This window comes from Phyllobates terribilis, unplaced genomic scaffold (genome assembly GCF_046119375.1).
Source record: "Phyllobates terribilis strain yellow unplaced genomic scaffold, ASM4611937v1 Scaffold_376__1_contigs__length_1858288, whole genome shotgun sequence".
In the NCBI taxonomy this organism is placed as follows: domain Eukaryota; kingdom Metazoa; phylum Chordata; class Amphibia; order Anura; family Dendrobatidae; genus Phyllobates; species Phyllobates terribilis.
The window spans coordinates 1,451,877-1,473,932 of record NW_027363136.1 but is presented as its reverse complement, the minus strand read 5'-3'; the positions used below and the strand labels follow the sequence as shown (position 1 = coordinate 1,473,932).

General features: G+C 44.6%; 10 non-coding genes and 3 pseudogenes across 10 annotated transcripts; all 13 read left to right on the top strand.

The window, feature by feature from the left end:
• The first annotated feature begins 5,222 nt into the window (after positions 1 to 5,222).
• On the top strand, positions 5,223 to 5,418 carry LOC141223496 (U2 spliceosomal RNA). The gene has a single exon (XR_012291108.1). It is a non-coding gene; the product is annotated as a U2 spliceosomal RNA (small nuclear RNA).
• A 1,115-nt stretch (positions 5,419 to 6,533) lies between these two features.
• LOC141223248 (U2 spliceosomal RNA) lies at positions 6,534 to 6,724 on the top strand. The gene has a single exon (XR_012290882.1). It is a non-coding gene; the product is annotated as a U2 spliceosomal RNA (small nuclear RNA).
• Positions 6,725 to 7,839: 1,115 nt separating this feature from the next.
• On the top strand, positions 7,840 to 7,931 carry LOC141223538 (U2 spliceosomal RNA; annotated as a pseudogene).
• Positions 7,932 to 8,725: 794 nt separating this feature from the next.
• On the top strand, positions 8,726 to 8,905 carry LOC141223503 (U2 spliceosomal RNA; annotated as a pseudogene).
• A 1,114-nt stretch (positions 8,906 to 10,019) lies between these two features.
• LOC141223246 (U2 spliceosomal RNA) lies at positions 10,020 to 10,210 on the top strand. The gene has a single exon (XR_012290881.1). It is a non-coding gene; the product is annotated as a U2 spliceosomal RNA (small nuclear RNA).
• A 1,112-nt stretch (positions 10,211 to 11,322) lies between these two features.
• Positions 11,323 to 11,513, top strand: LOC141223245 (U2 spliceosomal RNA). Its single transcript, XR_012290880.1, has one exon. It is a non-coding gene; the product is annotated as a U2 spliceosomal RNA (small nuclear RNA).
• A 1,112-nt stretch (positions 11,514 to 12,625) lies between these two features.
• Positions 12,626 to 12,816, top strand: LOC141223244 (U2 spliceosomal RNA). Its single transcript, XR_012290879.1, has one exon. It is a non-coding gene; the product is annotated as a U2 spliceosomal RNA (small nuclear RNA).
• Positions 12,817 to 13,931: 1,115 nt separating this feature from the next.
• Positions 13,932 to 14,122, top strand: LOC141223243 (U2 spliceosomal RNA). The gene has a single exon (XR_012290878.1). It is a non-coding gene; the product is annotated as a U2 spliceosomal RNA (small nuclear RNA).
• A 1,115-nt stretch (positions 14,123 to 15,237) lies between these two features.
• Positions 15,238 to 15,329, top strand: LOC141223543 (U2 spliceosomal RNA; annotated as a pseudogene).
• Positions 15,330 to 16,128: 799 nt separating this feature from the next.
• On the top strand, positions 16,129 to 16,312 carry LOC141223511 (U2 spliceosomal RNA). Its single transcript, XR_012291115.1, has one exon. It is a non-coding gene; the product is annotated as a U2 spliceosomal RNA (small nuclear RNA).
• A 1,115-nt stretch (positions 16,313 to 17,427) lies between these two features.
• On the top strand, positions 17,428 to 17,618 carry LOC141223242 (U2 spliceosomal RNA). Its single transcript, XR_012290877.1, has one exon. It is a non-coding gene; the product is annotated as a U2 spliceosomal RNA (small nuclear RNA).
• Positions 17,619 to 20,299: 2,681 nt separating this feature from the next.
• LOC141223241 (U2 spliceosomal RNA) lies at positions 20,300 to 20,490 on the top strand. The gene has a single exon (XR_012290876.1). It is a non-coding gene; the product is annotated as a U2 spliceosomal RNA (small nuclear RNA).
• A 1,115-nt stretch (positions 20,491 to 21,605) lies between these two features.
• Positions 21,606 to 21,796, top strand: LOC141223418 (U2 spliceosomal RNA). The gene has a single exon (XR_012291046.1). It is a non-coding gene; the product is annotated as a U2 spliceosomal RNA (small nuclear RNA).
• The last annotated feature ends 260 nt before the right edge of the window (positions 21,797 to 22,056 follow it).

Below are 22,056 nucleotides of genomic sequence, written 5' to 3'. Positions count from 1 at the left end.
AGCAGCAGCAAGCCGAAAAGTGCAGGCATGTAAGGGATCTAGAGGTTGACAACATGTCTTCTTAACGGGAGTCCAGGAGCTCATCTCCACAAATGGACTTTTCAGGATCCTTGGGTGGCTCCGTAGTTTGAAACCAATTCTGGTTATCGCTTCTCGGCCTTTTGGCTCAGATGTGTAATGGGTCTAGTCATTTGGCTGTCTGTGCGTTAACTCTTGGCCCTGTGGCATCGCCATTTTATGGCTTAAGCCACTTGCTGCTATAAGGAGTTGGCCAGTAGACACGACTAGCGATAATGGGACGCATTCGATACGCTGGGCCCGGTGAGGCTCGAGTGAAGTTTGGAATCCAGATTGATGTGGAAGAAGGCAAAGAAGGAATCTTTACCCTCAGCTTCGTGGTGAAGGAGATTTTGTTTGGACTCCTTGAAGTGAAGAAGGAAGAAATCTTGTGCCTCCAGCAATTCAAAAGCAAGTATAATCTTGTATTTACTTCTATGGCTGTTTGCAACAATTTCTATGATTGTTTGAAAAAGAATCTGGACAATCAATATTTGGATGGGCTGACTTTTGTCATCTTGTATTGCTCCAAAGAGGTACCTCTGACTGTTTTCATGTACAACCCACATGTGGACTTGGCTTTGATTTATGCCTTTCTAAATAGGCACTGCTATATTACCAAGGTGGCAGTAAAAGTCATGAATGAGGAGGAACTATGGACCGGTAAATATCGTTTCATGGTCAAGTTCCGGGAAAGTCCTGATGAACCAGGGGGTATACATTATCCTCCATCAAATTTTTCCATTGGGAGTGAGCAGGGTTACCTGTTCTTCCCCAATGCGCCCAGGTTTTGTCGTCATTGTAGGAGGTATGGCCATACTCAGGAAGCATGCGACATCAGACAGATTATTTGCAGGAAGTGCAATGAGGTGGGTCATTCTTCCAATAATTGCAAAAATGAAATAGTCTGTAACCTCTGCGGAGAGAAGGGGCATGCCTTCAGAGACTGTATATTCCATCCTGGTTCATATGCGGGGGCAGCGGGAAGGGGAAGGAGAAGAAATGAATCTCCTGCACCCACAGCTACAACTCCGACTGCTCCAACTCCGACTGCTCCGATATCTACTCTGGCTTTCCTGGATGAGGAGGAGGCTCGGGTTGCTTTTCCAGAACTGGTTCGTGTGAATGTAAGAGGAAATATGGAGCTGGCACCTGAGCCACCGGTGCAGAGGGCCGCGTCTGTGGCTTCAGATGTCAGTGAGTCTGAGACGATAACTGATGATCGTATAGGCATGGAAGTGGCCCCGGTGGAGGATCTGGAGGCTGAAATTCCAGACATGATGGTTACATTGCAGGGGGAAGAGGAGTCTGATCTGACCAGAACACCGCATGTGGCCTGGAGCGATGTCGTTTCTGACCTTGAGGAGGAGGGAGGTCAGGGGGACTTTGACCCCCAGCGGCGGGATTATAGTTCAGATGAAGATGGAGGCGCTTCAGTGAAGAAAAAGAAGAAAACTGAGCCATCCTTTTCCCCTTTAAGTGACTGCAGTGTGAGTCCAGCCCGGGTGTACCCTACTGCATCCGATCCCCAAGATGTATCTTTTTTGGGGGAAGGCACAAACTACGATATCTGCACGTCCAGCGTCCTACCCCCAGAAGGGTTAGGATGATGTACAGGTGGGCATGTTGTCGTGACCTGCCACATCAAATTAATAGATGGGTGCCCAAGTTGCTCTCAGCATCTTGTCGCTAAATGTTCGGCTGATTAAATCTGAGTCGAGAAGAGTGGCAATTTTGGACTACTTGAGCAACTTGGATGCGGACGTATACTGTGTCCAGGAGTGTGGGATCTCCGATCCCTTAAGTGAAAATGCATGGCCTTTAGGTCAAAGTGTGTGGTCTGGTTCTGTATGTAATAAAAATTGTGGGGTAGGTGTTTTGGTGAAGGGTTATAGTGTTAAGATAGAAAGTTACATGGTGGTGGAGGCGGGGAGGTGTGTAATATGTGAGTTAAATTGTAGGGGGTGGAGGGTTAGGGTGGTAAATATGTATGCACCAATAGATAAAGGGGAGAGGCTGGAAATTTTTGAGAAATTATGTTTTTTTTTATCTGGCAAAATGCCAATAATTTTTGTTGGAGATTTCAATTGTGTGACGGAGGGGGATAAGATGGATGTTACAGGTAAAAGACTCAAGAGTCTTGTGGCGGATTTTTCCTTACAGGATGCTGCGGAAGTTTTTTTAGGTAATCCACCTCCTGCGACCTATAAGGCCGACAGGGGAGGCATAGAGTCTAGAATAGACCGTATCTTCTTTTCTTCACAAAATGTTATTTGTAGGAATTTCCAGCAGGAAGATGTTCCCTTCTCTGACCATGTGTGTTTGAGGGCACGTCTAGAAGGTAAGATTTCCTTTGTATATGGTGGTGGCGTGTGGAAACTTAATGTGCGTTTGCTGGAAGATAATAGGATCATGCGTGATTTTAGGCGAATGTATGTTAGGTGGAGGGATAAAAAAAGTGATTTCAGGAATGTGCTTGAGTGGTGGGACTGGATGAAGAGTGAGATTGTTTTTTTCTTTAGAAAAAGGGGCAGGAGGAAAGCAGCAATGAATAGAGCAAAATGTAATGATTTAAGCTCTAGACTGGAGTGGCTGAGGATGTTAAGGATGATTGGAGTGGATGTGGATGTTTTGATGTGTCAAGTGAAAGAAGAGATTAAGAAATATATTGAGGGTAAAGGGAAAGAAATTATTTACCGTTCTAAGATTGAACATTTGGAGAAAAATGAGAAATGCACAAGGTTTTTTTTCAAAAAAGTTTTTGGGAAGAAAGTAGATATGGATGAGGTGGTGAATGGTGATGGGGTGTGTGTGAGTGGGAAGGATGTGATGCAGGAGGTGGTGTTGTTTTATAAGGAGTTGTATGGGGAAAAATGGGTTGATGATAGGATGTTGACTGATGCTTTGGGGTGTTTAGAAGGTTGTTTGGGTGAGGATGAACGTGAAATATTGGATGATGTAATTGTGTTGGATGAAGTTAAAAAAGTGGTGATGTCTGCGAGTAAGAATAAAACACCTGGGAAGGATGGACTGCCCGTGGAGTTATATGTTAAGGAATGGGACACGATGGGAAATGACTTATTGGAGGTGTGCCAGTATATGTTCACGGAGAATATGTTGAGTGAATCTATGAGAGATGGGGTGGTGGTTTTGGTTCATAAGAAAGGTGATAAAAAGGATTTGGGGAATTGGAGGCCAATCACCCTTTTGAATGCAGACTATAAGGTGTTTAGTAAATTGTTGGCTAGCCGGATGCGGGAAGTGATTGGCGGTGTGGTGGATGAAGACCAAGTGTGTGCAGTGCCTGGGAGAAGTATGACTGAAAATTTGGTGTTGTTGCGTGATGTGATTGGGGATTGTATGAGTCGTAAGCAGAAATGTTTGTTGTTTTCGGTTGATTTTGAAAAAGCTTTTGACCGTGTGTCACATAGCTTTATGTTTAAGGTTTTGTCTAAGATGGGTTATTCCAGGAATTTTGTAAACTGTGTTAGGAGTTTGTATTGTAATGTTTCAAGTGAATTTTTGGTGAATGGGTGGTTGAGTGAGAAAGTGAGAATTAAATCAGGAGTGCGTCAGGGGTGCCCTATGTCCCCTTTTTTGTTTATTAGTGTGATTGAAGTGTTGATGTGTATGGTTAGGAAGGATAAGGTTATGAGAGGTGTGATGATTCCTGGGAGTAATGGAAAGGATGTGAGAATTCTAGGTTACATGGATGATGTAGTGATTGTGAGTGGGAATATGGCTGCGATGAGTAGGGCAAGGTTGATATTAAGTTTGTTTTGTAGTGTCTCAGCTTTTAAGGTCAATTGGACTAAGAGTTCCTTTAAATGTTTTGGTGAGAGGAATGTACGGATGGATGGTGTGAGGTGTGAGGATGGTGCAATAAAGGTGCTTGGGATTAAGTTTAATGATGATTTGAAAGGAAATGAGAGTTGGGAAGATTGTGGGGTGAGAGTGGTGCGCAAGTTGATTTTTTGGCGAATGAGAGAATTAACTCTGACTGGGAAAGTTCTGATTATTAAGGCGGTTATTTTGCCTATTTTGTTGTTTGTTGCGAATGTATATCCTGCTGCTTTTAAGAAAATTAGGAAAACTGAGAAATTCATCTTTAATTTTCTTTGGGGAAGTCGCATGGAGAAATTGAAACGGGAATATGTCTATAAGTTATGTGTAAATGGTGGTTTGGATTTTCCAAATATTGATTTCTTTTTAGGGATTAGTTACGTGAAAATGGTGGTGGTGGTTCTAGGGAAAAGTAATAAGTGTGCTTATATGATGAAGTATTCGGCTGGATGGATGCTTTATGGCTTAAAGTGGGTCAAAAGGGATGCTAGAGTGCCTGTTGCTTTTAAGTGTCCTGTATGGTATGGTTGTGTTGAGAAATTTGTAAGGAAGTATGATTTGTTGTCCGTTAACATGAGTGATTTTAGGCAAAAGAAGAAAGTCATTAGGATGGTGCGTGAGCGTGAGGTGGTATGTAATATCAATGGGTTGAGAGGGGAGGAAGTAACCGAGATGTGGAGAAAATTAAGTATAGATGGTGTGACTAACAGACAGAGAGATATCGCTTGGATGATATTGCATGACATTTTGCCTGTTAGAGATGTGCAAAAGAAGAGGGATTTAGTTAAATCTGAGGTATGCCCGAGGGATGGATGTGGTTTGAGAGAGCATGTTAGACATATGGTATGGGATTGTGATTTTGCATATGATGTATGGAAGGGTATAGGGGGACTTTGCAAGGAATTGGTGGGTGTAAAGTATGTTAATTGGAAACTTGCTATGTTTGGGATGGGTGCATGTAGTAGAATTAAGGATAGGATTTTATGGTTGTTGGTGGTGTGTGTAATTGAAAGTTTGTGGGATGCGAGGAATTTGTTAGTTTTTAAAAGGAAGAAAATGTCAGTTAATGAATGTTTGAGATTGATTCTGTCACGTATGTATGTAATATACCTCTGGGATCAGGAACGTGGAAGTATTATAGATGCTGAAGGGATCTGGAAGTTTAAAAAGTGGAGGTTTTTGGTAAAGTTTAATTAGTAGTGTATAATGTACCTGATGATAAGGTTTGGTTTTATTTTTGATTATATACCAAGTGTGATGAAAGGCTAAGTGTCAATGAAAGGCTTTTGTAAGTCGATTTGATTGAGCTTATGCTCCGGCCTATCTGATTTGGTTAAAAAGAAAAAAAAAAAAAAAAAAAAAAAATCTGTTCTTATCAGTTTAATATCTGATACGTCCCCTATCTGGGGACCATATATTAAATGGATTTTTAGAACAGGGAGATGGAAAAAGAGCTTGCTCTGTCCACTCCACGCATTGACCTGGTATTGCAGTATCTCCAGGACCGGTGCACCCCTTCTTTAATGCAGTTTCTAAAATCAGAAAGAATTGAATTCAATGTTTTTTGTTCATTTTGCTTGTTTGTCGGATTTTGGGATGGACTCTTTGGCTTTGCTTTTCTTCTCCTCATTGGATTTTTCATGTTCAAAGTTGCAGAAGCCAGATTACAAGCTCATTTTGGTTCAACTTCAGCAACTGTGCATTGCATTGCCATGTAATGTGATGCAATGCTATCTTTCTAGCTCTCCCTTTTTACTTCCTTTTGGATAAACAGACATATTAGGCAAGCATTTTGGAGCTTTCACCTAAATAACTACAGGTGGTGAGATAAGCTGCACAATATAATTGACCTTTCAGTATATTGTTGCACACACACCATCTATTTAGCAAATGCCCTTGTTATCAACAGCAGCCTTTTAAACTCACCTGAGCTAACAGGTATGTGCGCTGGTTACTCTGCTGCGCTTAAAATTTCTTTTTTGGTTTGCTACAATGCCTTTTCTGAAACGTTGTCTCCTTCTGCTGGAACACTGACTTCTTTCATTTAATGCCTGCAGACTATAAAAGAGAACCCAACCCAAAAAGTTTGGTTGATTAGTCTGTGGCATTCTGTTAAACTGTTGCTTATGGCGGTCTCTGTGAGCTTCTCAGCGACATTCAGCCAGCCAGGTATCCTGCCTGCAGTAGATGGAATGTGGCAATGGAACGCTGGCTGCGCGTGTCATAATAGGCTCTGAGCCTTTATATACCTGTGCACAGCAGCAGCCACCTTCAGTCTGCTGCTGGACAGCCAGCAGCAGCAGCAGCAGGAGAGGTATGTAATCAGGAGCCCTCCTGCTAAGGGTAGACAGCTGCTCGTTCCACCCCACCCCCCGCCTTAATTGGTTCTCCTCCCTTCCAACGGTGTTGAGGCGGGTGGGAACAGCAGGGGGTGAAGGTGCTGTGTTTAAAGAGGTGGAGTTATGCAGATCTAAAACGCGTGGATTGCAGCAGCAGCAAGCCGAAAAGTGCAGGCATGTAAGGGATCTAGAGGTTGACAACATGTCTTCTTAACGGGAGTCCAGGAGCTCATCTCCACAAATGGACTTTTCAGGATCCTTGGGTGGCTCCGTAGTTTGAAACCAATTCTGGTTATCGCTTCTCGGCCTTTTGGCTAAGATCAAGTGTAGTATCTGTTCTTATCAGTTTAATATCTGATACGTCCCCTATCTGGGGACCATATATTAAATGGATTTTTAGAACAGGGAGATGGAAAAAGAGCTTGCTCTGTCCACTCCACGCATTGACCTGGTATTGCAGTATCTCCAGGACCGGTGCACCCCTTCTTTAATGCAGTTTCTAAAATCAGAAAGAATTGAATTCATTGTTTTTTGTTCATTTTGCTTGTTTGTCGGATTTTGGGATGGACTCTTTGGCTTTGCTTTTCTTCTCCTCATTGGATTTTTCATGTTCAAAGTTGCAGAAGCCAGATTACAAGCTCATTTTGGTTCAACTTCAGCAACTGTGCATTGCATTGCCATGTAATGTGATGCAATGCTATCTTTCTAGCTCTCCCTTTTTACTTCCTTTTGGATAAACAGACATATTAGGCAAGCATTTTGGAGCTTTCACCTAAATAACTACAGGTGGTGAGATAAGCTGCACAATATAATTGACCTTTCAGTATATTGTTGCACACACACCATCTATTTAGCAAATGCCCTTGTTATCAACAGCAGCCTTTTAAACTCACCTGAGCTAACAGGTATGTGCGCTGGTTACTCTGCTGCGCTTAAAATTTCTTTTTTGGTTTGCTACAATGCCTTTTCTGAAACGTTGTCTCCCTCGGCTGGAACACTGACTTCTTTCATTTAATGCCTGCAGACTATAAAAGAGAACCCAACCCAAAAAGTTTGGTTGATTAGTCTGTGGCATTCTGTTAAACTGTTGCTTATGGCGGTCTCTGTGAGCTTCTCAGCGACATTCAGCCAGCCAGGTATCCTGCCTGCAGTAGATGGAATGTGGCAATGGAACGCTGGCTGCGCGTGTCATAATAGGCTCTGAGCCTTTATATACCTGTGCACAGCAGCAGCCACCTTCAGTCTGCTGCTGGACAGCCAGCAGCAGCAGCAGCAGGAGAGGTATGTAATCAGGAGCCCTCCTGCTAAGGGTAGACAGCTGCTCGTTCCACCCCACCCCCCGCCTTAATTGGTTCTCCTCCCTTCCAACGGTGTTGAGGCGGGTGGGAACAGCAGGGGGTGAAGGTGCTGTGTTTAAAGAGGTGGAGTTATGCAGATCTAAAACGCGTGGATTGCAGCAGCAGCAAGCCGAAAAGTGCAGGCATGTAAGGGATCTAGAGGTTGACAACATGTCTTCTTAACGGGAGTCCAGGAGCTCATCTCCACAAATGGACTTTTCAGGATCCTTGGGTGGCTCCGTAGTTTGAAACCAATTCTGGTTATCGCTTCTCGGCCTTTTGGCTAAGATCAAGTGTAGTATCTTTCGAAAAGGCGGTTTTGGATGTTGGCCGCCCTAGTAGATTGATACATTATGCACACTGGGGTTTAGGCGCTTGTTAGTACGCCAGCTGGCTAATATAGTCATCTGTTGGAAAGCATGGCCCCCCAGGATCGACGCCATTGGGCCGGGGAAGATCGAAAGCCCGAAGTGTGAAGTGCCCCAGGAGTGGTGACCCTGGGGTGCCTTAACTCACTGGGATTGGGAACCCCACTTGAGTTTATGGCACATTTGCACAAGCACTTCAAATTTTCTTTCTTCGCACACACCCTTATTCCGGGCCTTCTGGCCTTAGGATGGGGAATTTTTCAATTCCCGGTCGAAGGTCCGGGCAGTATTATACTGTGAAACCTTCACTATTTATTTAATTTCTTTGTCACTGTGTGTCCACTTATTCACGTGTGTCACGTCCTACTAGGATTTTGTCGGGATGCGGTTCCCTTACGGGTTCCTCTCTTGGCAGGTCTAGGGGGGGAGTGTGTGGCCATCAGGTTCCGCTCCCCCCTGAACCCCCCTGGCTCTCCTCTTTTGGGAGGAGAGCGTTGTTGGCTCCCCTCTTCCGGGAGCGGAGCACAGTCTTTGGCTCCCAGTGCCTTGCTCGGGTGAGAACTCGGGCAGGTGCTGGGGGTAAGATTGGGTCGCCTCTGGCTTCGGCTGGAGGTGGCTTTTTGTCCCTGTTCCTCGCTGTGGCCTTTTGGCTCGGAGGGACGGGGAATGGTTTGGGGGACCCTTCTCCTTTTGGAGAGGGTTTCAAGAAGACCAGCATCCTAGTGCACTTTTTTTGTGGCACTTGTCACTTTTTTAAGCGCACTCGGGTTTTGTACACGAATTCGGGCTTTCAAAGAAAAAAAAAAAATCTGTTCTTATCAGTTTAATATCTGATACGTCCCCTATCTGGGGACCATATATTAAATGGATTTTTAGAACAGGGAGATGGAAAAAGAGCTTGCTCTGTCCACTCCACGCATTGACCTGGTATTGCAGTATCTCCAGGACCGGTGCACCCCTTCTTTAATGCAGTTTCTAAAATCAGAAAGAATTGAATTCAATGTTTTTTGTTCATTTTGCTTGTTTGTCGGATTTTGGGATGGACTCTTTGGCTTTGCTTTTCTTCTCCTCATTGGATTTTTCATGTTCAAAGTTGCAGAAGCCAGATTACAAGCTCATTTTGGTTCAACTTCAGCAACTGTGCATTGCATTGCCATGTAATGTGATGCAATGCTATCTTTCTAGCTCTCCCTTTTTACTTCCTTTTGGATAAACAGACATATTAGGCAAGCATTTTGGAGCTTTCACCTAAATAACTACAGGTGGTGAGATAAGCTGCACAATATAATTGACCTTTCAGTATATTGTTGCACACACACCATCTATTTAGCAAATACCCTTGTTATCAACAGCAGCCTTTTAAACTCACCTGAGCTAACAGGTATGTGCGCTGGTTACTCTGCTGCGCTTAAAATTTCTTTTTTGGTTTGCTACAATGCCTTTTCTGAAACGTTGTCTCCTTCTGCTGGAACACTGACTTCTTTCATTTAATGCCTGCAGACTATAAAAGAGAACCCAACCCAAAAAGTTTGGTTGATTAGTCTGTGGCATTCTGTTAAACTGTTGTTATGGCGGTCTCTGTGAGCTTCTCAGCGACATTCAGCCAGCCAGGTATCCTGCCTGCAGTAGATGGAATGTGGCAATGGAACGCTGGCTGCGCGAGTCATAATAGGCTCTGAGCCTTTATATACCTGTGCACAGCAGCAGCCACCTTCAGTCTGCTGCTGGACAGCCAGCAGCAGCAGCAGCAGGAGAGGTATGTAATCAGGAGCCCTCCTGCTAAGGGTAGACAGCTGCTCGTTCCACCCCACCCCCCGCCTTAATTGGTTCTCCTCCCTTCCAACGGTGTTGAGGCGGGTGGGAACAGCAGGGGGTGAAGGTGCTGTGTTTAAAGAGGTGGAGTTATGCAGATCTAAAACGCGTGGACTGCAGCAGCAGCAAGCCGAAAAGTGCAGGCATGTAAGGGATCTAGAGGTTGACAACATGTCTTCTTAACGGGAGTCCAGGAGCTCATCTCCACAAATGGACTTTTCAGGATCCTTGGGTGGCTCCGTAGTTTGAAACCAATTCTGGTTATCGCTTCTCGGCCTTTTGGCTAAGATCAAGTGTAGTATCTGTTCTTATCAGTTTAATATCTGATACGTCCCCTATCTGGGGACCATATATTAAATGGATTTTTAGAACAGGGAGATGGAAAAAGAGCTTGCTCTGTCCACTCCACGCATTGACCTGGTATTGCAGTATCTCCAGGACCGGTGCACCCCTTCTTTAATGCAGTTTCTAAAATCAGAAAGAATTGAATTCAATGTTTTTTGTTCATTTTGCTTGTTTGTCGGATTTTGGGATGGACTCTTTGGCTTTGCTTTTCTTCTCCTCATTGGATTTTTCATGTTCAAAGTTGCAGAAGCCAGATTACAAGCTCATTTTGGTTCAACTTCAGCAATTGTGCATTGCATTGCCATGTAATGTGATGCAATGCTATCTTTCTAGCTCTCCCTTTTTACTTCCTTTTGGATAAACAGACATATTAGGCAAGCATTTTGGAGCTTTCACCTAAATAACTACAGGTGGTGAGATAAGCTGCACAATATAATTGACCTTTCAGTATATTGTTGCACACACACCATCTATTTAGCAAATGCCCTTGTTATCAACAGCAGCCTTTTAAACTCACCTGAGCTAACAGGTATGTGCGCTGGTTACTCTGCTGCGCTTAAAATTTCTTTTTTGGTTTGCTACAATGCCTTTTCTGAAACGTTGTCTCCTTCTGCTGGAACACTGACTTCTTTCATTTAATGCCTGCAGACTATAAAAGAGAACCCAACCCAAAAAGTTTGGTTGATTAGTCTGTGGCATTCTGTTAAACTGTTGCTTATGGCGGTCTCTGTGAGCTTCTCAGCGACATTCAGCCAGCCAGGTATCCTGCCTGCAGTAGATGGAATGTGGCAATGGAGCGCTGGCTGCGCGTGTCATAATAGGCTCTGAGCCTTTATATACCTGTGCACAGCAGCAGCCACCTTCAGTCTGCTGCTGGACAGCCAGCAGCAGCAGCAGGAGAGGTATGTAATCAGGAGCCCTCCTGCTAAGGGTAGACAGCTGCTCGTTCCACCCCACCCCCCGCCTTAATTGGTTCTCCTCCCTTCCAACGGTGTTGAGGCGGGTGGGAACAGCAGGGGGTGAAGGTGCTGTGTTTAAAGAGGTGGAGTTATGCAGATCTAAAACGCGTGGATTGCAGCAGCAGCAAGCCGAAAAGTGCAGGCATGTAAGGGATCTAGAGGTTGACAACATGTCTTCTTAACGGGAGTCCAGGAGCTCATCTCCACAAATGGACTTTTCAGGATCCTTGGGTGGCTCCGTAGTTTGAAACCAATTCTGGTTATCGCTTCTCGGCCTTTTGGCTAAGATCAAGTGTAGTATCTGTTCTTATCAGTTTAATATCTGATACGTCCCCTATCTGGGGACCATATATTAAATGGATTTTTAGAACAGGGAGATGGAAAAAGAGCTTGCTCTGTCCACTCCACGCATTGACCTGGTATTGCAGTATCTCCAGGACCGGTGCACCCCTTCTTTAATGCAGTTTCTAAAATCAGAAAGAATTGAATTCAATGTTTTTTGTTCATTTTGCTTGTTTGTCGGATTTTGGGATGGACTCTTTGGCTTTGCTTTTCTTCTCCTCATTGGATTTTTCATGTTCAAAGTTGCAGAAGCCAGATTACAAGCTCATTTTGGTTCAACTTCAGCAATTGTGCATTGCATTGCCATGTAATGTGATGCAATGCTATCTTTCTAGCTCTCCCTTTTTACTTCCTTTTGGATAAACAGACATATTAGGCAAGCATTTTGGAGCTTTCACCTAAATAACTACAGGTGGTGAGATAAGCTGCACAATATAATTGACCTTTCAGTATATTGTTGCACACACACCATCTATTTAGCAAATGCCCTTGTTATCAACAGCAGCCTTTTAAACTCACCTGAGCTAACAGGTATGTGCGCTGGTTACTCTGCTGCGCTTAAAATTTCTTTTTTGGTTTGCTACAATGCCTTTTCTGAAACGTTGTCTCCTTCTGCTGGAACACTGACTTCTTTCATTTAATGCCTGCAGACTATAAAAGAGAACCCAACCCAAAAAGTTTGGTTGATTAGTCTGTGGCATTCTGTTAAACTGTTGCTTATGGCGGTCTCTGTGAGCTTCTCAGCGACATTCAGCCAGCCAGGTATCCTGCCTGCAGTAGATGGAATGTGGCAATGGAGCGCTGGCTGCGCGTGTCATAATAGGCTCTGAGCCTTTATATACCTGTGCACAGCAGCAGCCACCTTCAGTCTGCTGCTGGACAGCCAGCAGCAGCAGCAGGAGAGGTATGTAATCAGGAGCCCTCCTGCTAAGGGTAGACAGCTGCTCGTTCCACCCCACCCCCCGCCTTAATTGGTTCTCCTCCCTTCCAACGGTGTTGAGGCGGGTGGGAACAGCAGGGGGTGAAGGTGCTGTGTTTAAAGAGGTGGAGTTATGCAGATCTAAAACGCGTGGATTGCAGCAGCAGCAAGCCGAAAAGTGCAGGCATGTAAGGGATCTAGAGGTTGACAACATGTCTTCTTAACGGGAGTCCAGGAGCTCATCTCCACAAATGGACTTTTCAGGATCCTTGGGTGGCTCCGTAGTTTGAAACCAATTCTGGTTATCGCTTCTCGGCCTTTTGGCTAAGATCAAGTGTAGTATCTGTTCTTATCAGTTTAATATCTGATACGTCCCCTATCTGGGGACCATATATTAAATGGATTTTTAGAACAGGGAGATGGAAAAAGAGCTTGCTCTGTCCACTCCACGCATTGACCTGGTATTGCAGTATCTCCAGGACCGGTGCACCCCTTCTTTAATGCAGTTTCTAAAATCAGAAAGAATTGAATTCAATGTTTTTTGTTCATTTTGCTTGTTTGTCGGATTTTGGGATGGACTCTTTGGCTTTGCTTTTCTTCTCCTCATTGGATTTTTCATGTTCAAAGTTGCAGAAGCCAGATTACAAGCTCATTTTGGTTCAACTTCAGCAACTGTGCATTGCATTGCCATGTAATGTGATGCAATGCTATCTTTCTAGCTCTCCCTTTTTACTTCCTTTTGGATAAACAGACATATTAGGCAAGCATTTTGGAGCTTTCACCTAAATAACTACAGGTGGTGAGATAAGCTGCACAATATAATTGACCTTTCAGTATATTGTTGCACACACACCATCTATTTAGCAAATGCCCTTGTTATCAACAGCAGCCTTTTAAACTCACCTGAGCTAACAGGTATGTGCGCTGGTTACTCTGCTGCGCTTAAAATTTCTTTTTTGGTTTGCTACAATGCCTTTTCTGAAACGTTGTCTCCTTCTGCTGGAACACTGACTTCTTTCATTTAATGCCTGCAGACTATAAAAGAGAACCCAACCCAAAAAGTTTGGTTGATTAGTCTGTGGCATTCTGTTAAACTGTTGCTTATGGCGGTCTCTGTGAGCTTCTCAGCGACATTCAGCCAGCCAGGTATCCTGCCTGCAGTAGATGGAATGTGGCAATGGAACGCTGGCTGCGCGTGTCATAATAGGCTCTGAGCCTTTATATACCTGTGCACAGCAGCAGCCACCTTCAGTCTGCTGCTGGACAGCCAGCAGCAGCAGCAGCAGGAGAGGTATGTAATCAGGAGCCCTCCTGCTAAGGGTAGACAGCTGCTCGTTCCACCCCACCCCCCGCCTTAATTGGTTCTCCTCCCTTCCAACGGTGTTGAGGCGGGTGGGAACAGCAGGGGGTGAAGGTGCTGTGTTTAAAGAGGTGGAGTTATGCAGATCTAAAACGCGTGGATTGCAGCAGCAGCAAGCCGAAAAGTGCAGGCATGTAAGGGATCTAGAGGTTGACAACATGTCTTCTTAACGGGAGTCCAGGAGCTCATCTCCACAAATGGACTTTTCAGGATCCTTGGGTGGCTCCGTAGTTTGAAACCAATTCTGGTTATCGCTTCTCGGCCTTTTGGCTAAGATCAAGTGTAGTATCTGTTCTTATCAGTTTAATATCTGATACGTCCCCTATCTGGGGACCATATATTAAATGGATTTTTAGAACAGGGAGATGGAAAAAGAGCTTGCTCTGTCCACTCCACGCATTGACCTGGTATTGCAGTATCTCCAGGACCGGTGCACCCCTTCTTTAATGCAGTTTCTAAAATCAGAAAGAATTGAATTCAATGTTTTTTGTTCATTTTGCTTGTTTGTCGGATTTTGGGATGGACTCTTTGGCTTTGCTTTTCTTCTCCTCATTGGATTTTTCATGTTCAAAGTTGCAGAAGCCAGATTACAAGCTCATTTTGGTTCAACTTCAGCAACTGTGCATTGCATTGCCATGTAATGTGATGCAATGCTATCTTTCTAGCTCTCCCTTTTTACTTCCTTTTGGATAAACAGACATATTAGGCAAGCATTTTGAAGCTTTCACCTAAATAACTACAGGTGGTGAGATAAGCTGCACAATATAATTGACCTTTCAGTATATTGTTGCACACACACCATCTATTTAGCAAATGCCCTTGTTATCAACAGCAGCCTTTTAAACTCACCTGAGCTAACAGGTATGTGCGCTGGTTACTCTGCTGCGCTTAAAATTTCTTTTTTGGTTTGCTACAATGCCTTTTCTGAAACGTTGTCTCCTTCTGCTGGAACACTGACTTCTTTCATTTAATGCCTGCAGACTATAAAAGAGAACCCAACCCAAAAAGTTTGGTTGATTAGTCTGTGGCATTCTGTTAAACTGTTGCTTATGGCGGTCTCTGTGAGCTTCTCAGCGACATTCAGCCAGCCAGGTATCCTGCCTGCAGTAGATGGAATGTGGCAATGGAACGCTGGCTGCGCGTGTCATAATAGGCTCTGAGCCTTTATATACCTGTGCACAGCAGCAGCCACCTTCAGTCTGCTGCTGGACAGCCAGCAGCAGCAGCAGCAGGAGAGGTATGTAATCAGGAGCCCTCCTGCTAAGGGTAGACAGCTGCTCGTTCCACCCCACCCCCCGCCTTAATTGGTTCTCCTCCCTTCCAACGGTGTTGAGGCGGGTGGGAACAGCAGGGGGTGAAGGTGCTGTGTTTAAAGAGGTGGAGTTATGCAGATCTAAAACGCGTGGATTGCAGCAGCAGCAAGCCGAAAAGTGCAGGCATGTAAGGGATCTAGAGGTTGACAACATGTCTTCTTAACGGGAGTCCAGGAGCTCATCTCCACAAATGGACTTTTCAGGATCCTTGGGTGGCTCCGTAGTTTGAAACCAATTCTGGTTATCGCTTCTCGGCCTTTTGGCTAAGATCAAGTGTAGTATCTTTCGAAAAGGCGGTTTTGGATGTTGGCCGCCCTAGTAGATTGATACATTATGCACACTGGGGTTTAGGCGCTTGTTAGTACGCCAGGTGGCTAATATAGTCATCTGGTGGAAAGCATGGCCCCCCAGGATCGACGCCATTGGGCCGGGGAAGATCGAAAGCCCGAAGTGTGAAGTGCCCCAGGAGTGGTGACCCTGGGGTGCCTTAACTCACTGGGATTGGGAACCCCACTTGAGTTTATGGCACATTTGCACTAGCACTTCAATATTTCTTTCTTCACACACACCCTTATTCCGGGCCTTCTGGCCTTAGGATGGGGAATTTTTCAATTCCCGGTCGAAGGTCCGGGCAGTATTATACTGTGAAACCTTCACTATTTATTTAATTTTTTTTTGTCACTGTGTGTCCACTTTTTCACGTGTGTCCCCGTCCTTACTAGGATTTTGTCGGGATGCGGTTCCCTTACGGGTTCCTCTCTTGGCAGGTCTAGGGGGGGAGTGTGTGGCCATCAGGTTCCGCTCCCCCCTGAACCCCACTGGCTCTCCTCTTTCGGGAGGAGAGCGTTGCTGGCTCCCCTCTTCCGGGAGGGGAGCACAGTCTTTGGCTCCCAGTGCCTTGCTCGGGTGAGAACTCGGGCAGGTGCTGGGGGTAAGATTGGGTCGCCTCTGGCTCCGGCTGGAGGTGGCTATTTGTCCCTGTTCCTCGCTGTGGCCTTCTGGCTCGGAGGGACGGGGAATGGTTTGGGGGACCCTTCTCCTTTTGGAGAGGGTTTCAAGAAGACCAGCATCCTAGTGCACTTTTTTTTGTGGCACTTGTCACTTTTTTAAGCGCACTCGGGTTTTGTACACGAATTCGGGCTTTCGATAAAAAAAAAAAAAAAAATCTGTTCTTATCAGTTTAATATCTGATACATCCCCTATCTGGGGACCATATATTAAATGGATTTTTAGAACAGGGAGATGGAAAAAGAGCTTGCTCTGTCCACTCCACGCATTGACCTGGTATTGCAGTATCTCCAGGACCGGTGCACCCCTTCTTTAATGCAGTTTCTAAAATCAGAAAGAATTGAATTCAATGTTTTTTGTTCATTTTGCTTGTTTGTCGGATTTTGGGATGGACTCTTTGGCTTTGCTTTTCTTCTCCTCATTGGATTTTTCATGTTCAAAGTTGCAGAAGCCAGATTACAAGCTCATTTTGGTTCAACTTCAGCAACTGTGCATTGCATTGCCATGTAATGTGATGCAATGCTATCTTTCTAGCTCTCCCTTTTTACTTCCTTTTGGATAAACAGACATATTAGGCAAGCATTTTGGAGCTTTCACCTAAATAACTACAGGTGGTGAGATAAGCTGCACAATATAATTGACCTTTCAGTATATTGTTGCACACACACCATCTATTTAGCAAATGCCCTTGTTATCAACAGCAGCCTTTTAAACTCACCTGAGCTAACAGGTATGTGCGCTGGTTACTCTGCTGCGCTTAAAATTTCTTTTTTGGTTTGCTACAATGCCTTTTCTGAAACGTTGTCTCCTTCTGCTGGAACACTGACTTCTTTCATTTAATGCCTGCAGACTATAAAAGAGAACCCAACCCAAAAAGTTTGGTTGATTAGTCTGTGGCATTCTGTTAAACTGTTGCTTATGGCCGTCTCTGTGAGCTTCTCAGCGACATTCAGCCAGCCAGGTATCCTGCCTGCAGTAGATGGAATGTGGCAATGGAACGCTGGCTGCGCGTGTCATAATAGGCTCTGAGCCTTTATATACCTGTGCACAGCAGCAGCCACCTTCAGTCTGCTGCTGGACAGCCAGCAGCAGCAGCAGCAGGAGAGGTATGTAATCAGGAGCCCTCCTGCTAAGGGTAGACAGCTGCTCGTTCCACCCCACCCCCCGCCTTAATTGGTTCTCCTCCCTTCCAACGGTGTTGAGGCGGGTGGGAACAGCAGGGGGTGAAGGTGCTGTGTTTAAAGAGGTGGAGTTATGCAGATCTAAAACGCGTGGATTGCAGCAGCAGCAAGCCGAAAAGTGCAGGCATGTAAGGGATCTAGAGGTTGACAACATGTCTTCTTAACGGGAGTCCAGGAGCTCATCTCCACAAATGGACTTTTCAGGATCCTTGGGTGGCTCCGTAGTTTGAAACCAATTCTGGTTATCGCTTCTCGGCCTTTTGGCTAAGATCAAGTGTAGTATCTGTTCTTATCAGTTTAATATCTGATACGTCCCCTATCTGGGGACCATATATTAAATGGATTTTTAGAACAGGGAGATGGAAAAAGAGCTTGCTCTGTCCACTCCACGCATTGACCTGGTATTGCAGTATCTCCAGGACCGGTGCACCCCTTCTTTAATGCAGTTTCTAAAATCAGAAAGAATTGAATTCAATGTTTTTTGTTCATTTTGCTTGTTTGTCGGATTTTGGGATGGACTCTTTGGCTTTGCTTTTCTTCTCCTCATTGGATTTTTCATGTTCAAAGTTGCAGAAGCCAGATTACAAGCTCATTTTGGTTCAACTTCAGCAACTGTGCATTGCATTGCCATGTAATGTGATGCAATGCTATCTTTCTAGCTCTCCCTTTTTACTTCCTTTTGGATAAACAGACATATTAGGCAAGCATTTTGGAGCTTTCACCTAAATAACTACAGTCATGGCCAAAAGTATTGAGAATGAGACAAATAGTAATTTTTCCAAAGTTTACTGCTTCATTTTTTGTAATGGCAATTTGCATATACTCCTGAATGTCAAAGAGTGATCAGCTTAACAGCAATTACTGTACTTGCAAAGTCAATATTTGCCCAGAAAATGAACTTTAACCCCCAAAACACATTTTAACATCATTGCAGTCCTGCCTTAAAAGGAGCAGCTAACATCGTTTTAGTGATTGATCCATTAACACAGGTGTGGGTGTTGATGAGGACAGGGCTGGCGATCAATCAGTCATGATTAAGTAAGAATGACATCACTGGACACTTTAAAAGGAGGCTGGTTCTTGGTATCATTGTTTCTCTTCAGTTAACCATGGTTATCTCTAAAGAAACACGTGCAGCCATCATTGCACTGCACAAAAATGGCCTAACAGGGAAGAGTATCGCAGCTACAAAGATTGCACCTCAGTCAACAATCTATCGCATCATCCAGAACTTCAAGGAGAGAGCTTTCATTGTTGTCAAAAAGGCTCCAGGGTGCCCAAAAAAGACCAGCAAGCGCCAGGACCGTATCTTAAAACTGTTTCAGCTGCGGGATCGGGCTACCAGCAGTGCCGAGCTTGCTCAGGAATGGCAGCAGGCTGGTGTGAGTGCTTCTGCACGCACTGTGAGGCGGAGACTCTTCGAGCAACGGCTGGTTTCAAGGAGGGCAGCAAAGAAGCCACTTCTCTGCAGAAAAAACATCAGGGACTGACTGATATTCTGCAAAAGGTACAGGGAGTGGACTGCTGAGGACTGGGGCAAAGTCATTTTCTCTGATGAATCCCCTTTTCGATTGTTTGGGACATCTGGAAAACAGCTTATTCGGAGAAGAAGAGGTGAGCGCTACCACCAGTCTTGTCTCATGCCAACTGTAAAGCATCCTGAAACCATTCATGTGTGGGGTTGCTTCTCAGCCAAGGGAATCGGCTCACTCACATTCTTGCCTAAAAACACAGCCATGAATAAAGAATGGTACCAGAATGTCCTCCAAGAGCAACTTCTCACAACCGTCCAAGAGCAGTTTGGAGCCCAACAATGCCTTTTCCAGCATGATGGAGCACCTTGCCATAAAGCAAAGGTGATAACTAAATGGCTCATGGAACAAAACATAGAGATTTTGGGTCCATGGCCTGGAAACTCCCCAGATCTTAATCCCATTGAGAACTTGTGGTCAATCATCAAGAGACGGGTGGACAAACAAAAACCAACAAATTCTGGCAAAATGCAAGCATTGATTATGCAAGAATGGACTGCTATCAGTCAGGATTTGGTCCAAAAGATGATAGAGAGCATGCCAGGGAGAATTACAGAGGTCTTGAAGAAGAAGGGGCAACACTGCAAATATTGACTTGCTGCATTAACTCATTCTAACTGTCAATATAACCTATTGGTACTCATAATATGATTGCAATTATATTTCTGTATGTGATATAAACATCAGACAAACACTAATAAAAACCAGAGGCCAGCAGATCAAGTGAAAATATAATTTTGGTGTCATTCTCAAAACTTTTGGCCATGACTGTACAGGTGGTGAGATAAGCTGCACAATATAATTGACCTTTCAGTATATTGTTGCACACACACCATCTATTTAGCAAATGCCCTTGTTATCAACAGCAGCCTTTTAAACTCACCTGAGCTAACAGGTATGTGCGCTGGTTACTCTGCTGCGCTTAAAATTTCTTTTTTGGTTTGCTGCAATGCCTTTTCTGAAACGTTGTCTCCTTCTGCTGGAACACTGACTTCTTTCATTTAATGCCTGCAGACTATAAAAGAGAACCCAACCCAAAAAGTTTGGTTGATTAGTCTGTGGCATTCTGTTAAACTGTTGCTTATGGCGGTCTCTGTGAGCTTCTCAGCGACATTCAGCCAGCCAGGTATCCTGCCTGCAGTAGATGGAATGTGGCAATGGAACGCTGGCTGCGCGTGTCATAATAGGCTCTGAGCCTTTATATACCTGTGCACAGCAGCAGCCACCTTCAGTCTGCTGCTGGACAGCCAGCAGCAGCAGGAGAGGTATGTAATCAGGAGCCCTCCTGCTAAGGGTAGACAGCTGCTCGTTCCACCCCACCCCCCGCCTTAATTGGTTCTCCTCCCTTCCAACGGTGTTGAGGCGGGTGGGAACAGCAGGGGGTGAAGGTGCTGTGTTTAAAGAGGTGGAGTTATGCAGATCTAAAACGCGTGGATTGCAGCAGCAGCAAGCCGAAAAGTGCAGGCATGTAAGGGATCTAGAGGTTGACAACATGTCTTCTTAACGGGAGTCCAGGAGCTCATCTCCACAAATGGACTTTTCAGGATCCTTGGGTGGCTCCGTAGTTTGAAACCAATTCTGGTTATCGCTTCTCGGCCTTTTGGCTAAGATCAAGTGTAGTATCTGTTCTTATCAGTTTAATATCTGATACGTCCCCTATCTGGGGACCATATATTAAATGGATTTTTAGAACAGGGAGATGGAAAAAGAGCTTGCTCTGTCCACTCCACGCATTGACCTGGTATTGCAGTATCTCCAGGACCGGTGCACCCCTTCTTTAATGCAGTTTCTAAAATCAGAAAGAATTGAATTCAATGTTTTTTGTTCATTTTGCTTGTTTGTCGGATTTTGGGATGGACTCTTTGGCTTTGCTTTTCTTCTCCTCATTGGATTTTTCATGTTCAAAGTTGCAGAAGCCAGATTACAAGCTCATTTTGGTTCAACTTCAGCAACTGTGCATTGCATTGCCATGTAATGTGATGCAATGCTATCTTTCTAGCTCTCCCTTTTTACTTCCTTTTGGATAAACAGACATATTAGGCAAGCATTTTGGAGCTTTCACCTAAATAACTACAGGTGGTGAGATAAGCTGCACAATATAATTGACCTTTCAGTATATTGTTGCACACACACCATCTATTTAGCAAATGCCCTTGTTATCAACAGCAGCCTTTTAAACTCACCTGAGCTAACAGGTATGTGCGCTGGTTACTCTGCTGCGCTTAAAATTTCTTTTTTGGTTTGCTACAATGCCTTTTCTGAAACGTTGTCTCCTTCTGCTGGAACACTGACTTCTTTCATTTAATGCCTGCAGACTATAAAAGAGAACCCAACCCAAAAAGTTTGGTTGATTAGTCTGTGGCATTCTGTTAAACTGTTGCTTATGGCGGTCTCTGTGAGCTTCTCAGCGACATTCAGCCAGCCAGGTATCCTGCCTGCAGTAGATGGAATGTGGCAATGGAACGCTGGCTGCGCGTGTCATAATAGGCTCTGAGCCTTTATATACCTGTGCACAGCAGCAGCCACCTTCAGTCTGCTGCTGGACAGCCAGCAGCAGCAGCAGCAGGAGAGGTATGTAATCAGGAGCCCTCCTGCTAAGGGTAGACAGCTGCTCGTTCCACCCCACCCCCCGCCTTAATTGGTTCTCCTCCCTTCCAACGGTGTTGAGGCGGGTGGGAACAGAAGGGGGTGAAGGTGCTGTGTTTAAAGAGGTGGAGTTATGCAGATCTAAAACGCGTGGATTGCAGCAGCAGCAAGCCGAAAAGTGCAGGCATGTAAGGGATCTAGAGGTTGACAACATGTCTTCTTAACGGGAGTCCAGGAGCTCATCTCCACAAATGGACTTTTCAGGATCCTTGGGTGGCTCCGTAGTTTGAAACCAATTCTGGTTATCGCTTCTCGGCCTTTTGGCTAACATCAAGTGTAGTATCTGTTCTTATCAGTTTAATATCTGATACGTCCCCTATCTGGGGACCATATATTAAATGGATTTTTAGAACAGGGAGATGGAAAAAGAGCTTGCTCTGTCCACTCCACGCATTGACCTGGTATTGCAGTATCTCCAGGACCGGTGCACCCCTTCTTTAATGCAGTTTCTAAAATCAGAAAGAATTGAATTCAATGTTTTTTGTTCATTTTGCTTGTTTGTCGGATTTTGGGATGGACTCTTTGGCTTTGCTTTTCTTCTCCTCATTGGATTTTTCATGTTCAAAGTTGCAGAAGCCAGATTACAAGCTTATTTTGGTTCAACTTCAGCAACTGTGCATTGCATTGCCATGTAATGTGATGCAATGCTATCTTTCTAGCTCTCCCTTTTTACTTCCTTTTGGATAAACAGACAT